Source organism: Pristis pectinata, chromosome 20 (genome assembly GCF_009764475.1).
Source record: "Pristis pectinata isolate sPriPec2 chromosome 20, sPriPec2.1.pri, whole genome shotgun sequence".
In the NCBI taxonomy this organism is placed as follows: Eukaryota; Metazoa; Chordata; class Chondrichthyes; order Rhinopristiformes; family Pristidae; genus Pristis; species Pristis pectinata.
Window position 1 is genome coordinate 1,713,588 of NC_067424.1, and position 23,888 is coordinate 1,737,475.

The 23,888-nt window shown below is 42.2% G+C and overlaps 1 long non-coding RNA gene across 1 annotated transcript; it reads right to left on the reverse strand.

Moving 5' to 3' along the window:
* Positions 1 to 9,104: 9,104 nt before the first annotated feature.
* LOC127580703 (uncharacterized) lies at positions 9,105 to 23,570 on the reverse strand. The gene is made up of 3 exons (XR_007957867.1): positions 23,392 to 23,570; positions 17,734 to 17,830; positions 9,105 to 9,283 (listed from the first exon to the last, which is right to left on the reverse strand). It is a non-coding gene; the product is annotated as an uncharacterized LOC127580703 (long non-coding RNA).
* Between the last annotated feature and the right edge of the window lie 318 nt (positions 23,571 to 23,888).

Below are 23,888 nucleotides of genomic sequence, written 5' to 3' on the forward strand. Positions count from 1 at the left end.
GGCCTGTTACCACATGGTAAAAATTAAATAAATAAATAAAATGAATAAATAAAAAATAAAAGAAAAATAAAATTAGTAAGTTTGTGGATAACACATAAATTGGTGGTGTTGTGGATATTGAGGAAGGTTGTCTAAGGCTACCACAGGGTATAGATCAGTTATAAAGTTGGACAGAGCATTGGCAGATGGAATTTAATCCTGACCCGTGCGAGGTGATGCATATTGGGAAGTCAATAGGGGTGGGACATATACAGTAAATGGTAGGGCACCAAAGAAAGTTGATGAACAGAGAGAACTAGGGTCCCAAGTTCAAGTCCATAGTTCCCTGAAAGTGACAACACAAGTCAGAATCAGAATCAGGTTTATTATCACTGACATATGTTGTGAAATTTGTTGTTTTGTGGCAGCAGTACTGTGCAAGACATAAAGACATAAAAATTACTATAAGTCACAAAAATAAATAAATAGTGCAAAAGACAAATAATGAGGTAGTGTTTTTGGATTCATGGACCATTCAGAAATCTGATGGTGGAGGGGAAGAATCATTGAGTGTGGGTCTCCAGGCTCCTGTACCTCCTCCCCGATGGTAGTAATGTGAAGAGAGCATATCCCAGGTGGTGAGGGTCCTCACTGAGTTGATAGAGTGGTGAAGAAGCACTGTGTGTTTCCATGTACGTGTGACTATAAATAAATATCTTATCTTCTATGACATGCTTGCCTTTATAGGTCGGGGCATAGAATATAAGAGTTGGGACGTTATGTTGCAACTTCACAAAGCACTGGTTCGGCCATATTTGGAGTATTGTGTACAGTTCTGGTCGCCGTGCTATAGGAAGGATGAGATGGCGCGGGAGAGCACAGAGGAGATTCACCAGGATGTTGCCTGGATTGGAGGATTTAAAAATAAGAAGAGATTGGATAGGCTGAGCTTGTTTCCCTGGAGTGAAGAAGGCTGCGGGGTGACTTGATAGAAGTGTATAATGTTATAAGAGGCATAGATAGGGTAGATAGTCAAAATCTATTTTCATGGTAGGGGTATCTAAAACAAAAGGGAATATGTTTAAGGTGAAAGGAAGGAGTTTGAAAGGGGATCTGAACAGTAAGTTTTTTTAAACACAGAGAGTGGTTGATATCTGGAACTCATTGCCAGAGGAAGTGGTGGAGTCAGATACGATCACTATGCTTAAGAGACACAAATAGGCAAGGCATAGAAAGATATGGTCCTAATGCAGGAAAAATGGGTTTCGTGTAGATAGTTAGGTGGTGGGCTGAACAGCCCGTTTCTGTGCTGTATGACCTTATGACTCCATGACCCTAAAAGTGTTCAGGAAAATGGGTGAAAATCAAAAATTGTAGATGCTGGAAATCTACAATAGCAACAGAAAACGCTGGAACCACTCAGCAGGTCAGGCCGCATCTTCAACTCTTCTTCAATCTGAGACATTAATTCTGTTTCTCTTCTCATAGATGCAAACTGACCTGCTGCGTGTTTCCAGCATTTTCTGGTTTTACTTAAGCAAAATGGGAATGGTCAGTGTATGGTCACAGATCAGTCTTGTCTATTTAACATCAGAACAGAACTAAGACGCTAAGTAGGCTCCTCCTGTTCCCATGCCCCTAAATATGTAATCAATATCACAATATTGACATACATCACATTAAATATTTTGATTTTTAATTTAACTTTTATACAATTCTTTATAGGTGAAGAGAGACAAGAACAAAGTCAACATGCCCACATTAATTGAGAAAACACATAAAACATTCAATACTTAGATATTTTATCAGACATGGGGAAAAAGACAATATGCATTTTTAAATATCCTCAAGATCAGAAATGATAACTCACCATTTTGGCATGTAGGCGGTGATGGCTCAAAATTGTTACTTGCAGTACAATAAATTGTAGACGATCCAATTAATACATATCCTGAATTACATCTGTAGCTAATTGCATCGCCTAATTTGTATATGTGTGAAAATCCTGAATATATTTCTCCATTTTCTGGTGTTACCGGACGAGTACACCTGACAACTGATAAGCATTACATTAGACACCACAGACTTGAGCAAAGAATATTTTACAGCGATTGTAAGTGCACATAAAAAACAACAAAGATAAACATGGGTCCCTTGGAGACAGGTAGGAGAAATTATAAAGGGAATAAAGAAATGATCATGGCATTCGTTAAATATCTAATAACCGTTTTGATCTCCATACACTAGGTAGGATGTATTGTCTTAAGAGTTTAGACAAAATAGATTCATTTGATTGATTTGAGGGCCAAGAAGTCAATCAGGAAGAAATTGAGTAAAAGATTTTCCACATTCACTGAAAGTTGGAAGAACAAGAGAGTCCCGGATGGGACTAACAGGGTAGATGCTGAGAGGATGTTTCCTGTAGCTGAGGGTCTAGTTTGGAGGGAATAAGAGATTGGCTATTTAAAATGATGTGAAACTAAATTTCTTTAGTTATAAATCAGTTCAGGTAAATCAGTTCGAGTAACAGAACTCACCCTTATGGAATTCACAAATCACTACCAAAAAAAATCTGAGGTATAGAATAAAAACTGGCTCTAATGGAATTTAAGTGAGAAAAAAATAACTAAATAAACGCAAAATGCAAAAGAAACAACAAATTTTGTCAATTTTTGTCAGGGGTTCATACCACAGAAAATCACGATATTGGCAGTTTTCGAGGAACACAGCCCCTCACCAATGTGCGAGTGTACTGTATGATTTAAAATGCAAAATGTTTTAAAGATTTAAAAAAAACTTGCAGCAAATCAAACTTCACAGTGAATGTTGGATAAAGTTATCCTATTTACTCAGCACTTACCCTCATTTGCCAAAAGGAAATTGATCTGCAACACCTTGAGCTTAGTAAGAACTAAGCAAAACTGTATCTGAGACTATCAACCAACTACTAATGGGAATTAAATTGTATTACAAATAATTAGGAGGAAGTATTCCTGTTACTGAAAAGTTCAAATTATCTTTTGGTAATTAGCAGCCCCCAATTTAACTGTGTAAGTTTATTGGATATTGTCCACAATGAAAGAATACATCGGTGGAGAACTTTAACTTTACATTTGATGTTTAAGCATTAAGCAAGCACTTCAGATGCAAATGGTCCTTCCATCCTCAGATGTGGTCCTCATTTCCTACTTAATCCTTGGTTTGGAAATGATTTAAAATTACAGAAACTGGACTAGTTTCCTGCTCAAGCCTGCATCATTATTCACATACTATATCGTTGATCTGTCCCAAGATTGAATCTATCCACCTTGGTTATGAAACCCTTAATTATATAGCTATAAAATAAAAATAAACAGCTAAACTGGTATATCTCCAAGTCAGGACTGTTTCATGCAAACATGCACAAAATTCTATTGCAAGAGGTGTGTTAACCATGTCTTTTTAGGTGGTAGCGATCGTGGTTGAGGAACTACTGTCAAAAAGCTTTGTGGTGGTCTCCCGTATTTGATGACTACTGCATCCATACGATACTGATGGTGGAATAACGTGAAGGCTTAAAGTGAACAATGAACAATGACTAGCTTGTTGATTGTCATTAGAACTGCACTAAGCACACAAATAGAAGATATTCCATCAAAATCACGTTTTTTGCTCTGTGTATGGTGGAATGGCTTTGTGAAGTCAGGTGGTGAGTCAGTTCCCACAGCCATGCAGACACAATATTTAAAGGTCTGGTCTAGTTAAGCTTCTGGCCAACAGCAAGTAACTCAGCAATAACAAAAGATGTGATTGAACTCTTGCCATTTTTCAGCTCATGCCTTGGTGTTACCAGGCCTTGTTTAATGCATGCACAGACTGCTTCATTAGCTGAGCAATTGCCCCAATGGAACTTAATTGAAGATCAGAGAACAACTTCTCTTCCAGCCTATGATGGAAGGAATGTCATTGATGAAATCTAAACTGAGCATCAATGAGCAGGTTATTGATGAGTTTGGGTCCCTTGTTAGCACTGTCAACTTATACCTTATGGTTTACTAATGTCCTTAAGGATAGGAAATCTTCCAGCATCATGATGTCATTGCTGTAAAACAACAGTTTGGCCAGAGGTGGAGCTGGTTCTGCAGCACCATTTCTCAGGACTACAGGCCACATCTTACTGGGTTCCATAACTAGTTCTTTCAACTGTTCGTTAGTATCATGAGAAGTGAATTGAATTGGATAAAGACTTGCTTCTGTGATGGGGAGGATGGGACAGACGAGATTGCTAACACTTCAACCTTATCTTTTGCATTCACATGCTGAGCTCTGCCATCGTTGAAGGTGGAGATGTCCCAGCAGTCTCCTCCTGTTGTTGTCCAGCATGACAGCAGAACTTTAATTTGATCCACTGATCATAGAATGACTTGAGTCTGTCGACTACATGTAGATTTTACTGTTTAGCATGGATGTAGTCCTGTGTTTAGTTATGACTGGGGCTGCCCAGCCTACCCTTCTGACTCCTCATTGTACCAGCATTCACTTGCTGGTTCAATTGTAACAGTCTTCCAAAATTCCCTAGATTCAGGAGATGGAGGGATATGGACATGTGCAGGCAGATGGGATGTTTAAATTGGTATCATAGTCAGCATAGACATCGTGGGCACAGGTTCAAGGTGAGAGGGGAAAGAACCAAAAGGGACCTGAGGGGGCGACTCCTCCATACAGGGGGCGGTTAGCACATGGAACGAGCTGCCAGACGAAGCCATGGAGCTGGGCACATCCGTAACATACAAAAGACACCAAGACAGGCACGCGGATAGGAAAGGTCGACAGGGATATGGGCCAAACACAGGCAAATGGGACCAGCTCAGGCAGGGAACCTGGTCGGCATGGACAAGCTGAGCTGAAGGGCCCACCAGGTGAGCAGTAGGTGCAATTAGCAGAAGGTTTCCAGTAATTTATCCAGCAGAAATAAATTAGAACATAGAACATAGAAAAACTACAGCACAATTCAGGCCCTTCGGCCCACAAAGCTGTGCCGAACATGTCCCTACCCTAGAAATTACTAGGCTTACCCATAGCCCTCTATTTTTCTCAGCTCCATGTACATATCCAACAGTCTCTTAAAAGACCCCATCGTATCAGCCTCCACCACCGTTGCTGGCAGCCCATTCCACGCACTCACCACTCTTACTCAGAGTCAAACTTACCCCTGATATCTCCTCTTATACCTACTCCCCAGCACCTTAAACCTATGTCCTCTTGTGGCCACCATTTCAGCCCTGGGGAAAAGCCCCTGACTATCTACCCGATCAATACCTCTCATCATCTTATATACCTCTATCAGGTCCCCCCCCATCCTCTGTCGCTCCAAGGAGAAAAGGCCAAGTTCCCTCAACCTGCTTTCATAAGGCATTCTCCGCATCCCAGGCAGCATCCTTGTAAATCTCCTCTGCACCCTTTCTATGGCTTCCCTATCCTTCCTGTAGTGAGATGACCAGAACTGAGCACAGTACTCCAAGTGGGGTCTGACCAGGGACCTATATAGCTGCAATACCTCTCGGCTCCTAAATTCAATTCCCCGATTGATGAAGGACAATACACCATATGCCTTCTTAACCACAGAGTCAACCTGCGCAGCCGCTTTGATCGTCCGATGGACTCGGACCCCAAGATCCCTCTGATCCTCCACTCTGCCAAGAGTCCTACCATTAAGACTATATTCTGCCATCATACTTGACCTACCAAAATGAACCACTTCACACTTATCTGGGTTGAACTGCATCTGCCACTTCACAGCCCAACTTTGCATCCTATCTATGTCCCTCTGTAACCTCTGACAGCCCTCCAAACTATCAACAACACCCCCAACCTTCGTGTCATCTGCAAACTTATTAACCCACCCCTCCATTTCCTCATCCAGGTCATTTATAAAAATCACAAAGAGCAAGGGTCCCAGTACAGATCCCTGAGGTACACCACTGGTCACCGACCTCCACCCAGAATATGACCCTTCAACAACCACTTTTTGCCTTCTGTGGGCCAGCCAGTTCTGAATCCACAGTGCAATGTCCCCTTGGATCCCATGCCTCCTTACTTTCTCAGTAAACCTTGCATGGGGTACCTTATCAAATGCTTTGCTGAAATCCATATACAGTATATCTACTGCTCTCACTTCATCGAGGTGTTTAGTCAGATCCTCAAAAAATTCAATCAAGCTCGTAAGGCAGGACCTGCCCTTGACAAAGCCATGCTGACTATTCCTAATCATATTATACCTCTCCAAATGTTCATAAATCCTGCCTCTCGGGATCTTCTCCATTAGCTTACCAACCACTGAGGTGAGACTCACTGGTCTATAGTTTCCTGGGCTATCCCTACTCCCTTTCTTGAATAAGGGAACAACATCCGCAACCCTCCAATCTTCCGGAACCTCTCCCGTCTCCATTGACGATGCAAAGATCATCGTCAGAGGCTCCGCAATCTCTTCCCTCGCCTCCCACAGCAGCCTGGGGTACATCTCATCCGGTCCCGGTGACTTATCCAACTTGATGCTTTCCAAAAGTTTCAGCACCTCCTCTTTCCTAATATCTACACGCTCAAGCTTTTCAACCCGCTGCAAGTCCCCACTACAATCCCCCAGATCTTTTTCCATAGTAAATACTGATGTAAAGTATTCATTAAGTACCTCCGCCATTTCTTCCAGATCCATACACACTTTCCCACTGCTGCACTTGATAGGCCCTATTCTTTCGCATCTTATCCTCTTGCTCTTCACATACTTGTAGAATGCCTTGGGGTTTTCCTTAATCCTGCCCGCCAAGGCCTTCTCATGCCCCCTTCTAGTTCTCCTAATCTCCTTCTTAAGCTCCTTCCTATTAGCCTTATACTCCTCCAGATCTCTAACATTACCTAGCTCTCTGTACCTTTTGTAAGCTTTTCTTTTCCTTTTGACTAGATTTATTATAGCCTTTGTACACCACAGTTCCTGTATCCTCTCGTGACTCCCGTCTCATTGGAACATGCCTATGCAGAACTCCACACAAATATCCCCTGAATATTTGCCACATTTCTTCTGTACTTTTCCCTGAGAACATCTGTTCCCAATTTAATCTTCCAATTTCCTGCCTGAGAGCCTCATAATTCCCTTTACTCCAAGTAAACGCCTTTCTAGTCTGTCTGTTCCTATCTCTCTCCAGTGCTAACGTAAAGGAGATAGAATTATGATCACTATCACCAAAATGTTCACCCACTGAGAGATCTGACACCTGACCAGGTTCATTTCCCAATACCAAATCAAGCACAGCCTCTCCTCTTGTAGGCCTATCTACATACTGTGTCAAGAACCCTTCCTGAACACATTTAACTCCTCCCCATCTAAACCCCTCACTGTCTGGAGATGCCAATCGATGTTTGGGAAATTAAAATCCCCCATCACAACAACTCTGTTATTCTCACACCTTTCTAGGATCTGCTTCCCTATCTGCTCCTCAATATCCCTGTTACTATTGGGCGGCCTATAAAAAAACACCCAGTAAAGTTATTGACCCCTTCCCGTTCCTAACCTCCACCCACAGAGACTCCATAGACAGTCCCTCCACGACGTCCACCTTTTCCGCAGCCGTGACACTATCTCTGATCAACAGCGCCACTCCCCCACCTCTTTTACCTCCCTCCCTGTTCTTTCTGAAACATCTAAAACCTGGCACTTGAAGCAACCATTCCAGTCCCTGAGCCATCCAAGTCTCTGTAATGGCCACCACATCATAGCTCCAAGTATTGATCCAAGCTCCAAGCTCATCCGCCTTGTTCACAATACTCCTTGCGCTAAAATAGACACATCTCAAACCTGTCTGAGCACGTCCCTTCTCTATCATCTGCCTATTCCTTGATATAACTCTCTTAAACATTAAATAATAGAGCAACTTTCACAATTTTCTGATACAGAAGGACAATTTCTATGTTAGGACACATAACAGTACTGCACAGGAACAAGGCTCCTCATCCCACAATGTTGTGTAGAACTAATTAAACTAGTATTTAAATACCTAACTAATCCCTTCTGCCTACACAATGTCCCTATCCCTCCATTCTCTGCATGTTCATGTTAACTGCTTTGAAAAACCATAACTACAACCATCTATAATTTTCTCACCAACTGGATGGAACATCAGGTCCTGGACATTTACCTTATGCTGAATTTAATTCTCTCCCATGTGATATGTTTTGACTTTCCTCATATCAAAAAGCAAGTTTTTAACAAGTCTCTTAAGACAGGATTTTCAATTATACCTCTTACACCCATCATTAAGGGGCTCATGTTACTCTGATTTGCTTTCTTCTCAAAACATACTTGTATAAACCTTAGCCAGTCCTTTTTAAAAATAAGGGTTTTTCTCATTTTGTTTTTGTAGCTTCTACATAACTTTATCCTTTTTTGCGGAATAAAAACAACTTTTGGGTGTGGGAAAATCATACCATCAGAACTTGAATTAAGAAAAGTAGTCATTGGACGCAAAATGCTTGCAATATACAAAAACAACAAACGAAAATCAAGAAAAGGTTAAGATACACCACCAAACAACTCTGATTTTTTGGCCGACATCACAAAACCTTGTGCATGGTTTAACAATTTCACTGCTCTTAATTTTTTTTTAAAACAGCTGTTGGCAATAATTGTGATTACTTACAGGTCCTCTAGGAAATCTATTTTGGATCCCTTACATTTGTTGGCCCCTTACATTTTGCATTCAAAATCCCTTTATTGATTAACTAAACCTGCCCTCCACTCTATCAGATATCCCATCTAGTAATCTGCACAAGGAAATCGCCACCTCCAAGCCTCACCACTTTCCCCAACATAAAACCTTTAACATCTTTAACTTCTCAGTTCTGAAAGATCAGCAACCAGAAACATTAACAATTTCATTCTCCACAGATGATGACTGATTTGCTGAGTATTTCCAGCATCATTTGTTTCCAATTCATGTTTTCAGCAATTGTAGTACAGTCATTGGCTGTTTATGAAGCTGACCTGGAAAACTTAAAACGAGTATTAATTCACTAATTTTTCCTCAGCTTCCCATCTTCAGCTGAGAAAATACCAATTGAAATTAAATTTTATGCTGAACTTATATACTTTTGCATGTTGGAATTGCCTTGTCCCAATCTCCAGTTGCTTCACAACGAAGAGTGCGTGCACCAACTAATGAGTAGTCATCATCACACGAAAACTTTGCAATCATTCCATATTCCCAGAATTCTCCACCAGATGGCAATGGTGTTCTTCCATTAGCAAGGTCTGGAAGGTCAGGGCATTTGACAGCTGGGGATAAACAAAATTTAGTTAAGGTTCTGAATAGAATGTCAGATCAAAACTTTAGCTTCATGGTTAAAAATGAGTCATCCAGTAACACAAAGCACTGCCAATCCAAAACAGTACAGTACAACAGAGTGTGGCATTATTATACAAACCCATTCCAAAAGAAGAACAAAAACCCAACCCCAGAAGGAGTGCACTTTCCTGACTGCAGGAGTGCGAACATGAGGATAGCAGGGCAGGATATTTTGGGAGGATGGGGAGGTGGTTGTAGTGGAAGGTGGAGAGAAAAGGACAAGATAATGTTTTTATTAAGTTTAGAGAAACAGGACTGCAGATGCTGCAATCCAGGTGAAAAACACGGTGATGCTGGAGGAACTCTGCAGGCCAGGCAGCATCCGTGGAGAAAAGCAGGCGGTCAACGTTTCGGGTCAGGACCCTTCTTCAGGACTGAAGATAGGAAAAGGGGAAGCCCAATATATAGGAGGGAAAAGCAGAGCACAGAGGTGGAGCAGTGAGAGAGGGACTCATGAAGCACCCTTTTAAGATCACTGTCTCTTACCTGCAATTACCTTGTGCCCATCCCAACCCCTCCTTTTGTCCACCTATCACTGCTCTGCTTGTTGTCTATCACTTTTCTCCACGGTTGCTGCCTGGCCTGCTGAGTTCCTCCAACATCATCGTGTTTTTCATTTTTATTAAATTTGTTCTCTGCACATAGGTACTGCTGGGAAGACCTATTTACTCCTTATCTCCATTTCCCTGATCTGGAGCTTGGTAGGTGTACTGAAACACAGATCTCAGTTCAGAAAGGAAGGAGGCAAAAGAAGACAGCAGTAGTGATAGGGGATTTGATAGTTAGGGGGACAGATAGGTTCTGTGGGAGAGATCGAGAATCCCGGATTGTCTGTTGCCTCCCTGGTGCCAGGGTCCACGATATCTCGGATCGAGTTCTTGATATTCTCAGGAGGGAGGGTGAGCAGCCAGATGTCGTGGTCCACGTAGGGACCAATGATGTGGATAGGAAAAGGGAGGAGGTCCTGCAAAGAGAGTTTAGAGAATTAGGTGCAAGGGCAGGACCTCCCAAGGTTGCAGTCTCAGGATTGCTACCCGTGCCACGAGCTAGTGAGGCTAGAAATAGGAGGATTATGCAGCTAAACACGTGGCTAAGGAAATGGTGCAGGAGGGAGGGCTTCATGTTTCTAGACAATTGGGCTTTGTTCCAGGGAAGGTGGGACCTGTTCGGACAGGACGGTTTGCACCTGAACTGGAGGGGGACAAATACTCTTGCGGGTAGGTTTGCTAGTACTGCTCTGGGGGGTTTAAACTAAATTTGCAGGGGGAGGGGAACCAGAATGGTAGAGCAGATAGTGATGTGGAGGAGGAAAAAGGTCATGTGAGGACTGCAAGTATAAACAGAAATCAAAGGTTTGTACGTGATAGAAATGTTCTCAGGTGCATCTATTTCAATGCAAGGAGTATTGTAGGTAAGGCAGATGAGTTTAGGGCGTGGATTGACACGTGGGATTATGACATTGTTGCTATTAGTGAGACCTGGTTGCAGGAGGGGCAGGACTGGCAGCTTAATGTCCCGGGGTTCCGTTGTTTCAGACGTGATAGAGGGGGAGGGATGAAAGGGGGAGGAGTGGCATTACTAGTCGGGGAAAGTATCACAGCTGTGCGGAGACAGGACAGCCCGGAGGGCTCGTCTACAGAGGCCATAAGGGTGGAGCTGAGGAACAGGAAAGGTGTGGCCACACTAATAGGGTTGTATTATAGACCGCCCAATAGTCAGAGAGAATTGGAGGAACAAATCTGTAGTGAGATAGCAGACCGATGTAAGAAACAGAAAGTTGTGATAGTAAGGGATTTTAACTTTCCACATATTGAATGGGACTCCCACACTGTGAAAGGGCTGGATGGCTTGGAATTCGTCAAATGTGTTCAGGAAAGTTTTCTAAATCAATATATAGAGGTACCAACGAGAGAGAATGCAATACTTGATCTCCTATTAGGGAATCAGACAGGTCAGGTGACAGAAGTATGCGTAGGTGTGCATTTTGGGTCCAGTGACCATAATGTCATTAGTTTCAAGTTAATTATGGATAAGGACGGGTCTGGTCCTCGAGTTGAGGTTCTAAATTGGAGAAAGGCCAATTTTGTGGAAATGAGAAAGGATCTAGGAAGAGTGGATTGGGATGAGTTGTTTTCTGGCAAGGATGTGCTCAGTAAGTGGAAGGCATTCAAAGGCGAAATTTTGAGAGTACAGAGTTTGCATGTTCCTGCCAGGATTAAAGGCAAAGTTAAAAAGCATAGGGAACCTTGGTTTTCAAGGGATATTGGCAATCTGCTTAAGAAAAAGAAAGAGGTGTATAGCAGGTATAGGCAACTAGGAACAAATGAGGTACTTGAAGAGTATAGAAAAAGTAAGAAAATACTAAAAAAGGAAATCAGGAAGGCAAAAAGAAGACATGAGGTTGCTTTGGCAGATAATGTGAAGGTAAATCCGAAGGGTTTCTACAAGTATATGAAGAATAAAAGGATAGTAAGGGACAAAATTGGTCCCCTAGAAGATCAGAGTGGTCGTTTATGTGTGGAGCCTCAGGAGATGGGGGAGATCTTAAACAATTTTTTTGCATCAGTATTTACGCAGGAAAGAGGCATAGTGGATATGGAAGGAAGGGAAACAAGCAATAGAGTCATGGAACATATAGAGATTAAAGAGGAGGAGGTGCTTGCTGCCTTACAGCAAATAAAGGTAGATAAATCCCCTGGGCCAGATAAGATATTTCCTCGGACATTGAGGGAGACTAGTGTAGAAATTGCAGGGGCCCTGGAAGATATATTTAAAATGTCCTTAGCCACGGGTGTGGTGCCGGAGGACTGGAGGGTAGCTCGTGTTGTTCTGTTGTTTGAAAAAGGATCTAAAAGTAAGCCAGGTAATTACAGGCCGGTGAGCCTGACATCAGTAGTGGGTAAATTATTGGAAGATGTTCTGAGAGATCAGATATACAAGTATTTGGACAACCAAGGGCTGATTAAGAATAATCAGCATGGCTTTGTGTGTGGTAGATCGTGTTTAACGAATCTTGTAGATTTTTTCGAGGAGATTACCAAGAAAGTAGATAAAGGAAAGGCTGTGGATGTTGTCTACATGGACTTTAGTAAGGCCTTTGACAAGGTCCCACATGGGAGGTTAGTTCAGAAGGTTCAGACACTAGGTATCCATGGAGAGGTTGTAAACTGGATTCAAAATTGACTGTGTGGGAGAAGACAGAGAGTGGTAGTGGACGATTGTTTCTCAGACTGGAGGCCGTGACTGGTGGTGTGGCCTAGTGGCCAGGGATCTGTGCTGGGGCCATTGTGTTTGTTGTCTATATCAATGATCTAGATGATAATGTAGTAAATTGGATCAGCAAGTTTGCTGATGACACTAAGATTGGAGGCGTTGTGGACAGCGAGGAAGGCTTTCAAAGCTTGCAGAGGGATCTGAAACAAATGGAAGAACGGGCCAGAAAATGGCAGATGGAATTTAATGCAGACAAGTGTGAGGTGTTGCATTTTGGAAGGACAAATCAAGGTAGGACATACACAGTAAATGGTCGGGCATTGAGGAGTGCGGAGGAACAAAGGGATCTGGGAATTCAGATACATAATTCCCTGAAAGTAGCGTCGCATGTAGACAGGGTTGTAAAAAAGGCTTTTGGCATCCTGGCATTCATAAATCAAAGTACTGGGTACAGGAGTTGGGAATGTTATGGTGAGGTTGTATAAGACATTGGTGAGGCCAAATTTGGAGTACTGTGTGCAGTTTTGGTCACCTAACTATAGGAAGGATATCAGTAAGATTGAAAGAGTGCAGAGCAGATTTACTAGAATGTTGCCGGGTCTTCAGGAGTTGAGTTACAGGGAAAGATTGAACAGGTTAGGACTTTATTCTTTGGAGCGCAGAAGAATGAGGGGAGATTTGATAGGGGTTTACAAAATTATGAGGGATATAGACAGAGTTAGTGCAAATATGCTCTTTCCACCTAGATTAGGAGAGATAAGTACGAGAGGACATGGCTTTAGGGTGAAAGGAGAAAAGTTTAGAGGGAACATTAGGGGGAACTTCTTCATTCAAAGAGTGGTGGGAGTATTGGAACGGGCTGCCATCTGATGTAGTAAATGCAGGCTCACTCTTGAGTTTTAAGAATAAATTGGATAGATACGTGGACGGGAGAGGTCTGGAGGGTTATGGACTGGGTGCTGGTAAATGGGACTAGCAGAATAATGTTTCGGCAGAGACTAGAAGGGCCAAATAGCCTGTTTTTCTGTGCTGTAGTGTTCTATGGTTCTATGGCTGAGTAGTGATTAAGGAAGGAATTCTACGATTTTGAGAAAAGAAGAAACATACACATAAAAACCATGTTGTCCACTAAAAGTCACTTGCAATGGTTTCTCATGCAGTGAATCATTACCTCTGGCATCTCCCACAGTTGCATCATTCGTCCTCTCTCAGCAACATAAGCAATATCACCTGTCATTTCAAAGAGAGAGACCTTGACATTTGTGAGGATGGTGTATGACAGGCTGATACGCTGGGGCATGTCGATGTGAGGAAAGAGGATGTGCTGGAACTATTGAAAAGCATCAGGATAGGTAAGTCACTGGGGCCAGACGGGATATATCCAAGGTTATTATAGGAAGCGAGGGAAGAGATTGCTGCACCTTTGGCAATGATCTTTGCGTCCTCACTGGCCACAGGAGTAGTGCCAGATGATTGAAGGGTGGCAAATGTTGTTCCTTTGTTTAAGAAAGGGAGTAGGGATAACCCTGGGAATTACAGACCAGTGATCAGTGGTGGGCAAATTACTGGAGAAGATTCTTAGAGACAGGATTTATGGGCATTTGGAGAAGCATAGGCTGGTTAGGGACAGTCAGCATAGCTTTGTGAGGGGCAGGTCGTGCCTCACGAGCCTGATTGAATTCTTTGAGGATGTGACAAAGTACATTGATGAAGATAGAGCAGTGGATGTGGTGTACATGGATTTTAGTAAGGCGTTTGATAAGGTTCCTCATGGGAGACTTATTCAGAAAGTCAGGCAGCATGTGTTCCAGGAAACGGCTGTGTGGATTCAGAATTGGCTCACTCATAGAAGACAGAGGGTAGTGGTAGATGGAGTGTATTCTGCCTGGAGGTCGGTGACCAGTGGTGTTCCGCAGGGATCTGTTCTTGGACCCCTGCTCTTTGTGATTTTTATAAATGACTTGGATGAGGATGTGGAAGGGTTGGTTAATAAGTTTGCTGATGATACAAAGGTTGATGGTGTTCTGGATAGTGTAGAGGGTTGCTGTAGACTACAACAGGATATTGATAGAATGCAGAGCTGGGCTGAGAAGTGACAGATGGAGTTTAACCTGGATAAGTGTGAAGTGATACACTTCGGGAGATCGAATCTGAAGGCAAAATACAAGGTTAATGGCAGGACTCTTAGTAGTGTGGAGGAACAGAGGGTTCTTGGGGTCCACGTCCATAGATCCCTCAAGGTTGCTGCGCTGGTCGATAGCGTTGTTACGAAGGCGTATGGTGTGTTGGCCTTCATTAGTCGGGGTATTGAGTTCAAGAGCCGCAAGGTGATGTTGCAGCCCTACAGAACTCTGGTCAGACCACACTTGGAGTATTGTGTTCAGTTCTGGTCGCCTCATTATAGGAAGGATGTGGAAGCTTTAGAGAGGGTGCAGAGGAGACTTGCCAGGATGTTGCCTGCATTGGAGAGCATGTCTTATGAGGATAGGTTGAGTGAGCTAGGGCTTTTCTCTTTGGAGAGGAGGATGAGAGGTGACGATAGAGGTGTGTAAGATGATAAGAGGCATAGATCGAGTGGACAGTCAGAGACTTTTTCCCAGAGCAACAATGGTTGACATGAGGGGACATAATTTTAAGGTGATTGGAGGAAGATATAAGGGGGATGTCAAGGGTAAGTTCTTTACACAGAGAGTGATGGGTGTGTGGGAACGCACTGCCAGCAAAGATTGTGGGGACAGATACATTAGGGACATTTAAGAGACTCTTAAATAGACATATGAATGACAGAGAAATGGAGGGCTATGTGGGAGGGAAGGGTTAGATAGATCTTAGAGCAGGATAAAATGTCGGCACAACATTGTGGGCCGAATGGCCTGTACTGTGCTATAATGTTCTATGTTCTTAAACCACATCATCATCTCTCTTGACTCCATTATCTCTAAGTTCTGATTGCTTGTCCAATATCTACTACCAGATGAGCAGAGCTTTCCACCAACTAAACATCTGGAAGACCATAGCTAGTGTCTTTTGTTCCTGTTTCAAATTCTGTCCCATAGTTACCAACACCATCCATCTCGCTTTGATCTATATGAAACTGAACAAGACTGTTCACAACACTGAGATAAAGTTTCGATGACATCTCTGCATCATCACGAATATTGTTCATTTGGACTCCACAATTCCGTCCTTGCCTCATTTCATCTGCTGCTGAAACTTTCAGCTATGCTATTCTAATCTTCTCAATTCTGATACCTTCTTGTACAGCTTCTCTCATTCTACACTTCATGCCCTTTCAAACAAAACTCTGCTCCCCATGTTCTGAACTGGACCGTTCCTTTCACCTAACACCACTGTGTTTGCTGGCCTACAATGAATCCCTGCTAACAACATAATTTTAAAATTCACACTGTTATTTTCCAATGGCAGCCTTATCCCTAACCAACTGAATAGTCTTCTCTAAGTCCATATCACTGATGTTTTTGTGTTCCATCAGTGCCCTGAATTTAATCACTCCACTATTTCTGGCTATCACCATACCAGTTCCAGGCTCTGGGATACCTTTTCCCAGCCTCTGTCCTTCAAGGTGCTTCTAACAACCTACCTTATTTTTAACCAAACTTTTAGTCATTTGCCCTAGTTTTACGTAAATAGGTGTCAAATTTTATTTGATTCCTGAAAAATGTCTTACAATACATTGCTTCATTAAAGGTACTGTCTGAATACCATCCGTTTTTGTCTCTACACTTTAGGAAGGATATGAATGCCATAGAGAGACTGCAGAACAGATTTAATAGAATGGTTCCAGGATAGAGAGATTTCAGCTTCAAAATTACACTGGAGAAATTGGGATTGTTCTCTTTGTCGCAAAAAAGGAAGATTTGATAGAGGAGTACAAGATCATGATTAGTTTAGTTAGGGTAAATTGAGAAAAGCTCTTTCCCACTATCAAATGGGTTGAGGATCAGGGATACAGATTGTAAGTGATGGGCAAAAGATACAGGAATGATATATGAGGAAAATAAAGCACTGATTATGATCTGGAATTCACTGCCCTGTGTGAGTGGTGGGAACACATGGATTAGGACTTAAGAGAAAGGAAATAGATAGGCACTTGAGCAAAATAATTTGCAGGGCTACAGACAAAGAGTTGGGAACCAGATTGAATAGAGCACTGACATGTACTCAATATCCCCCAACTGTGCCGTATGATGTGCGATACCACTGACAATCCAGTAGCATACAACTAAAGTACAATCTTTGCATCAGCCAAGTCAATCATTTGGCACAAAATATTCAGCCCTCTAATTAAAAGGGAACGAGAACTTACTTTCACAGGTTGGGACCTGGCCATCCCAACCATCAGCTATGCACAACCGGTATGGCCTACCAACTATCCTATACCTATATAAAGAAAATAATCTGGTTTAAAAATAAAATAATCTCAGAAAAGAATCTGGTTAAATTTAGTCAGCACCTGTAATAACTGTAGCTGACTTTGTACAATTTCTATACTGACTTGTAGATTTAAGATTTGGTTTAATTTCATGCTTAAAAATGTTGGCTTCTCTTTAACTAATGAAAGGGTTAACATTTGTTCATTCCCAGGATTCTTTAAGGTTTTTGCCCCAGCTTCCAGCTTCTGCAGTACCTTGTGTCTCCACTCTTTTGTGATTTGACTGGTCACTATTTAGTTGATCATGTGATTTAGGTGTTTGATAACATGATGCAGAACGCACTAAATATATCTCCCTGACTTGTTTCCATGATTGCATTAAGAAACAGTTAAACAATGAACAATGCCTAGATCATGTGCTCAAGTCCCATAGCTACAGGATAAACATATGAGCAAGAGATAGACTGAACATTTTCATGCTAAGGCATTTTACAACTTCAATAAAATGCAGAAAGAGAAAAATCTGGTGATTAACCAACAACAATTTTTAAATGCGGCAAGACAAAATTTACAATTAATAAAATATTAGGTCTTTGGCTCTAATATATGGGTACAGAGAGTTCAAAAACAAGGGGCTTGTATTAAATCATGCTATGATTTCTTAGGCTGGTGCTTCAGGGCATGAAAATGTTGTTTGTGCATCTTAACAATTAACATTTAAAGGAATTAATCCCCCAAATCATTATTTTAACCATTGATACAATAATTACTCACCCTTCATCGCAATAAAATGTAACCTTATTTCCAAAAGTAACACCATCGGTCTTATAATAGCCATTTAAAAGGTCCCCAGGATTACCACAGCTCTTTGCTGGATAGAGAGCAAAAAAATAGGTAATGGTAAAGGTGATAAATAATACCCAGATCATCAACCGTCTTATTCTATTTAATTTGGCAAATGTTTTGAAAATTATGGTGGGTCTCTGCTGCACCCTCTTCAGGGCCTCCGTTTCTTCCTGTGGTGTGCTGTGGTGACTAGAGCTGCACACAGTGCTCTTAATGTGGTCTGAACAAACCTTTACATGCTGTAGCATGACTGCTCAACTTTTGTACTCAATGCTTCAATCGATAAGGGCAGGCGTGCTATGCACCTTCTTTACCACCCTGTCCACTTGTGTTGACACTTTTGGGGAGCTATGGACTTGCATCCCAAGATCCCTCTGCACATCAGTGCTCCTAAGGATTCTGCCATTTACTGCATACTTACCTCCCAAATTGATCTATATCCTGCTGTATCCTTTGACAACCTTCCCCACTGTTCACCAATTTTCGTGTCATCTGCAAACTTACTAAAAAAAAGGCATAATGTCAGCTGTATACGCAGCTGGGATCGATCAAGTTCCTTGAGGAGTGCAAGGGATGTAGGAGTACAATGAAGAAAGAAATTAGGAAAGCTAAAAAGGAACAATTCATCCAAATCATTTATATATATTACAAACAACAATCAAAGAGGAGACAGGGCTTAAGTTCAGTGCACCAAAGGGATTCACTTCAATGCGGAGTCTCTGACCATCAGAGGAAGCGAGGGTTCAAAAGGCAGTCTAATATCTAAATGGAGACAGTTTGCAAGTGAATAGAATACAGAGGAATCAAGGCATTCTTACGCATGAAACACTAAAAAAAGGTAGCATGAAGGTGTAGTTAGAAGGGCAAAAGGCACTTTGGCATATATTATGAGGAGGTGGAGTTTAGGAACAGGGAAGGATTGTCACAACTATACTGGGCATTAGTGAGGCCACACTGTGTACAGTTTTGGTCTCCTTATGAATGAACATACTAACATCGAAAGAAAACAAATAAAATTGCAGATGTTAGAATCTGAACCAAAAACAGAAATGCTGGAAGAACTCAGCCAGTCAAGCAGCAAAGAGAAAACGGTTACCAATTTGGGTCAATGACCCTTCCTTAGAACTGGGGACAGGAGGGAAGTGTAAGACGTGACTATATGGAGAGAGGGCGATAAGGAACTTGAGTACAGACTGTCAGTGAGGCATTTTATAGAAACAGGGTGAGAAAGGGACATTAGCGTGATAATGAGAAACAATGAGAGCAGTTTACCTGACGTTGGAAAATTCAGTGTTCCTTCCAGAAAAGTGCCCAGATGGAAGATGAGATATTGTTCTTCTAGTTTACACTGGGCCTCACTATAGCAGTGGATGAGGCCACAAAGCCAGGTGAGAATGGGTGTAGGATTGAGAATTAAAGTGGCAGGCGACGGGAAGTTCAGGATCGCCCCTGCAGACTGAAAGCATTCACTCAATCTGCATTTGGCTTCTCCTGTGTAGAGGAGACCACATTATGAACACTGGATTGAGCAAAAGTGGAATAAGTGCAAGTGAATTGTTTCTTCACCTGGAATGAATGTTTGGGCTCCTGCATAGTGAGAAGGGAAGAGGTGTTAGGACAAATATTGCATCTCCTCCTGATGAATGAGAAGTTGCCACGGAACGGGAGTAGTGAATGTCAGAGTGAAGAGCAAGGCTGGCAGGGTTAGGGAACCCTGCTGACACGGGATATTGAGGCACTGGTGAGGAAAAAGATACCCCTGGGATATCAGCAACTGGGATCAAGCAAATCCCTTGAAAAGTACAAAGCATGCAGTTCATTTAAAGAAGGAAATTACCAAGGCAAAGAGGGGATATGAGCTATCCCTGGCAGATAAGATAAAGGAGAATCCTAAAAGATTCTATAAGTATCTTAAGAGCACGGGAGATGGGTGAAGTCTTAAATTAATACTTCCTGTCTGTATTTACTGTGGAATGTTAGCTAGTATATACTGTGACATGGAAGCTAGTGAATTCAGTGATATCCTGAAGCATACTGACATTACTAAAGAGGAGACGTTGGCAGTCTTGAAGCTATTAAATGTGGATAAATCCCTGGGGCCTGACCAGGTGTATTCTAGGACACTGTGGGAAGCAAAGCAGGAGATTGCTAGGCAGAGATTTTTGTACCTTCATTAACCACGGGTGAGGTAATGGAAGACTGGAGGATGGCTATTGTTGTGCATTCATTTAAGAAGGGCTGGAAGAGCAAGCCAGAAAACTACAGATCAGTGAGCCTTATACCTGTGGTGGAAAAGTTACTGGAAGGGATTCTGAGGGACGGGATTTATTTGCATTTGGGAAGGCAAGGACTGACTAGGGATAGTCAGCGTGGCTTTGCATGTGGGAAATAGTGTCTCACAAATTTGATTGAGCTTTTTGAGCAGGTGACCAAGTGCATTGACTGGGGCAGGGCAGAGGATGTTGTCTACTTGAATTTTAGCAAGGCCTTTGACAAGGTCCCACATGGTAGTCTAGTCCAGAACATTAGAATAGATAGGATCCAGGGTGAGATAGCAAATTAGATACAAAATTGACTTGGTGATAGGAGGCAGAGGGTGGTAGTGAAGGGTTATTTTGCAGACTGGAGACCTGTGACCAGTGGTGTGCCGCAGGGATCGGTGCTGGGTCCTTTATTATTTGTCATGTATATAATGATTTGCAAAAGAATGTAGGTGGCATGGTTAGTAATTTTGCAGATGACACCAAAATTGGTGGTGTGGTGGACAGTGAAGTAGGTTGTCTATGGTCACAACAGGATCTAGGTCAACTGGAAAGAGGGTAAGGAAATGGATGATGGCATTTAACTCTAACAAGTGTGAAGCGATGCTTTTTGGGAAGTTAAACCAGGCCAGGACATACAAAGTGAATTTAGGGCCATGGGGAGTGTTACTGAACAGCAAGACCTTGGGGTACAAGTACATAGTTCCCTGAAAATGGCAGCACAGGTAGACAGAATGGTGAAGAAGGCATATGGTATGCTTGCCTTCATTGGCTAAGGCATTGAGTATAGGAGTCAGGACGTCATGTTACAGTTGTACAAATGGTTGGTAAGGCTGCAATTGGAGTATTGTGTGCAGTTCTGGTCGCCACCCTATAAGAACAATGTGATCAATTGGTATTGGTATTGGTTTATTATTAGACAGGGTAGAATTTTTAAAGTGAATCCAGGAGAGTTTTCTGTGCCAGTACATAGAGAGTCCTACTAGGTAGTGGCAGTGCCAGACTTAACCCTAGAGAATGAAGCCAGGCAAGTGGATGGAGTGTCAGTGGGTGAGCACTTTATCATTGGGTGAGTGATCATAACTCACTAAGATTCAAAGTAGTTCGAGTCATAGAGTTATACAACACAGAAACAGGCCCTTCGGCCCAACTGGTCCATGCCGACCTAGATGACCCATCCAAGCTGGTCCCATTTGCCCGCATTTGGCTCATAATCTTTCAGTCCATGTACCTGTCCAACCGTCTTTTAAATGTTGTTATTATACCTGCCTCAGCCACTTCTTCTGGCAGCTTATTCCACATGGATACCACCCTTTGTGTAAAAATGTTGCCCCTCATGTTCCTCTTAAACCTTTCCCCTCTCATCTTAAGCCTATGCCCTCTGGTTCTTGATACCCCAAATCTGGGAAAAAGACGAGTGCATTCACCAACTCAGTCCCTCAAGTCCTGGCAGCATCCTTGTAAATCTTTTCTGCACTCTTTCCAGTTTAATAACATCTTTCCTATAGCAGGGCGACCAAAACTGAACACAATATTCCGAGTTCGGCCTCACCAGCATCCTGTACAATCACACCATGACCTCCCAACTTTTATACTCAATGCCCTGACTTATGGTCAGTGTGCCAAAAGCTTTCTTCATCACCCTGTCTACCTGTGACTCTACTTTCAGTGAACCATGTACTTGTATTCCAAGGTCCCTCTGTTCTACAACACTTTCCAGGGCCCTGCCATTCACTGTGAAAGTCCAACCTGGATTTGAGTTTCCAAAATGCAATACCTCACATTTATCCAAATTAAATTCCATTTGCCATTCCTTGGCCCACTTATTCAGCTGATCAAGATCCCCTTGTAAATTTTGATAACCTTTGTCCACTATATCTGCAAACTTATTAACCATGCCTTGTACATTCTTTTGCAAATCGTTGCATAGATGACAAACAACAATGGGCCCAGCACCGACCCCTGAGGCACACCACTAGTCACAGGCCTCCAGACTGAGAAACAACCTTCTACTCCAACCTTCTTCTACATGGTGTCATGACAACAATCTTTCCCCCTGTGTCAGCAAAATGAAAGAGCTGGTTATTGACTTCAGGAAGGGGGTGGTGCACATGCACCTGTCTACATCAACAGTGCTGGGGTCGAGAGGGTTGAGAGTTTCAAGTTCCTAGGAGTCAACATCACCAGTAGCCTGTCCTGTCCAATCATGTAGACACTACGGCCAAGAAAGCTCACCAGCACATCTACTTCCTCAGGACGCTAAAGAAATTTGGCATGTCCTCTTTGACACTTTTACCGATGCGCTACAGAAAGCATCCTATCCAGATGCATCACAGCTTGGTACGGCAACTGCTCTGCCCGTGACCTCAAGAAACTGCAGAGAGTTGTGGACACAGCTCAGCACATCACGGATACCAGCCTCCCCTCCATGGACTCTGTCTATACTTCTCGCTGCCTCTGTAAAGCAGCCAACATAATCAAAGACCCCACCCACCCCGGACATTATCTCTTCTCCCCTCTCCCATCAGGCAGAAGATACAAAAACTAAGACTATTGAATGGTTCCCTAGTAGGATAAGATGACCTCAAAATCTACCTCGTTGTGACCTTGCACCTTACTGTCTGCCTGAACTGCACTTTCTCTGAAGCTGTGACACTTTACTCTGTATTCTCTATTGTTTTACCTTGTACTACCTCAATGCACTGTGTAATGAATTGATCTGTATGAACAGTATGCAAGACAGGTTTTTCACTGTACCTCGGTACAAGTGACAATAATAAACCAATTCCAACACCATCACCCTCTGCATTCTAGCATCAAGCCAATTGTGTATCCAGTATAGCCAGCTATATCCCTTTCTAGTTAAAGAAAGTTATATAGAATAATCCATTCATAGGTGCGGTTCAAAATCCTTGATTGACTACGGACTCTCTGGCAGGAACTAGGATGGTCATACAAATGGAATCTGTTGAAACACATGCATTGTAAACGATTGACTAACACAAGCTACAACTCTTACATTTGATTTAATATTCACAATATTCTTAACTGGAATATCAGTCAAATCCTAAATTAAATATAAACCTTACAAGTGGTCCCCATTCCTGATTATATTCCATTGATCATGCTGGAAATGCTCTGTAAACTGAGCAAGAAAACAATAGTGGCTCAGCTCTGATGAAAATTGCTGCTGAATAATTTTCAAAATGGTATGCAAGAGCAAACACATAGTGACTACTAAACATTGACCCAAACAACCAGATTGTAGCTAAGTTACATAGCTTGGGACAGAATAGAAGATAATAAGATTAGTCTGAGAACTTACGTACACAAGTTGCCCGCAGAGGTGACCAAGTTGAATCAGCCCTGCAGAGAACAGATCTTGAACTTCCTTGCTCGAACTGGTAACCTGGATAACATAAATAACTAACTCTTGTACTCGGAAGAAATACGGTCTCAGAAATGTATTCATCCGTTAGCAAACCATTTTCCAAAGTTGGAGGGGGTCCACAGTTACCTTTTAGAAAAAAAAACATAGCTTAAGTATGCAATTACCGTCTCCCTTCAAGCTTCATTTAGAGATTAATAGCTACATGCCCACATACCTCTCTTAATCTGCAAAGGTTTACATTTTTGTTTACACTATTTATTCAATAGCATTTATATTTTTTATATCACATGATATTATAGGATCCTTTGTCTTAATTCATTTGATTTAAAATTAAATTGTATGATTAGGAAACAGTGAGAGGTGACTACTGACAAGCAATATTAGTTGGCAATATAATGTCAAAGAACATTCATTTGTCCATTACTATAAGT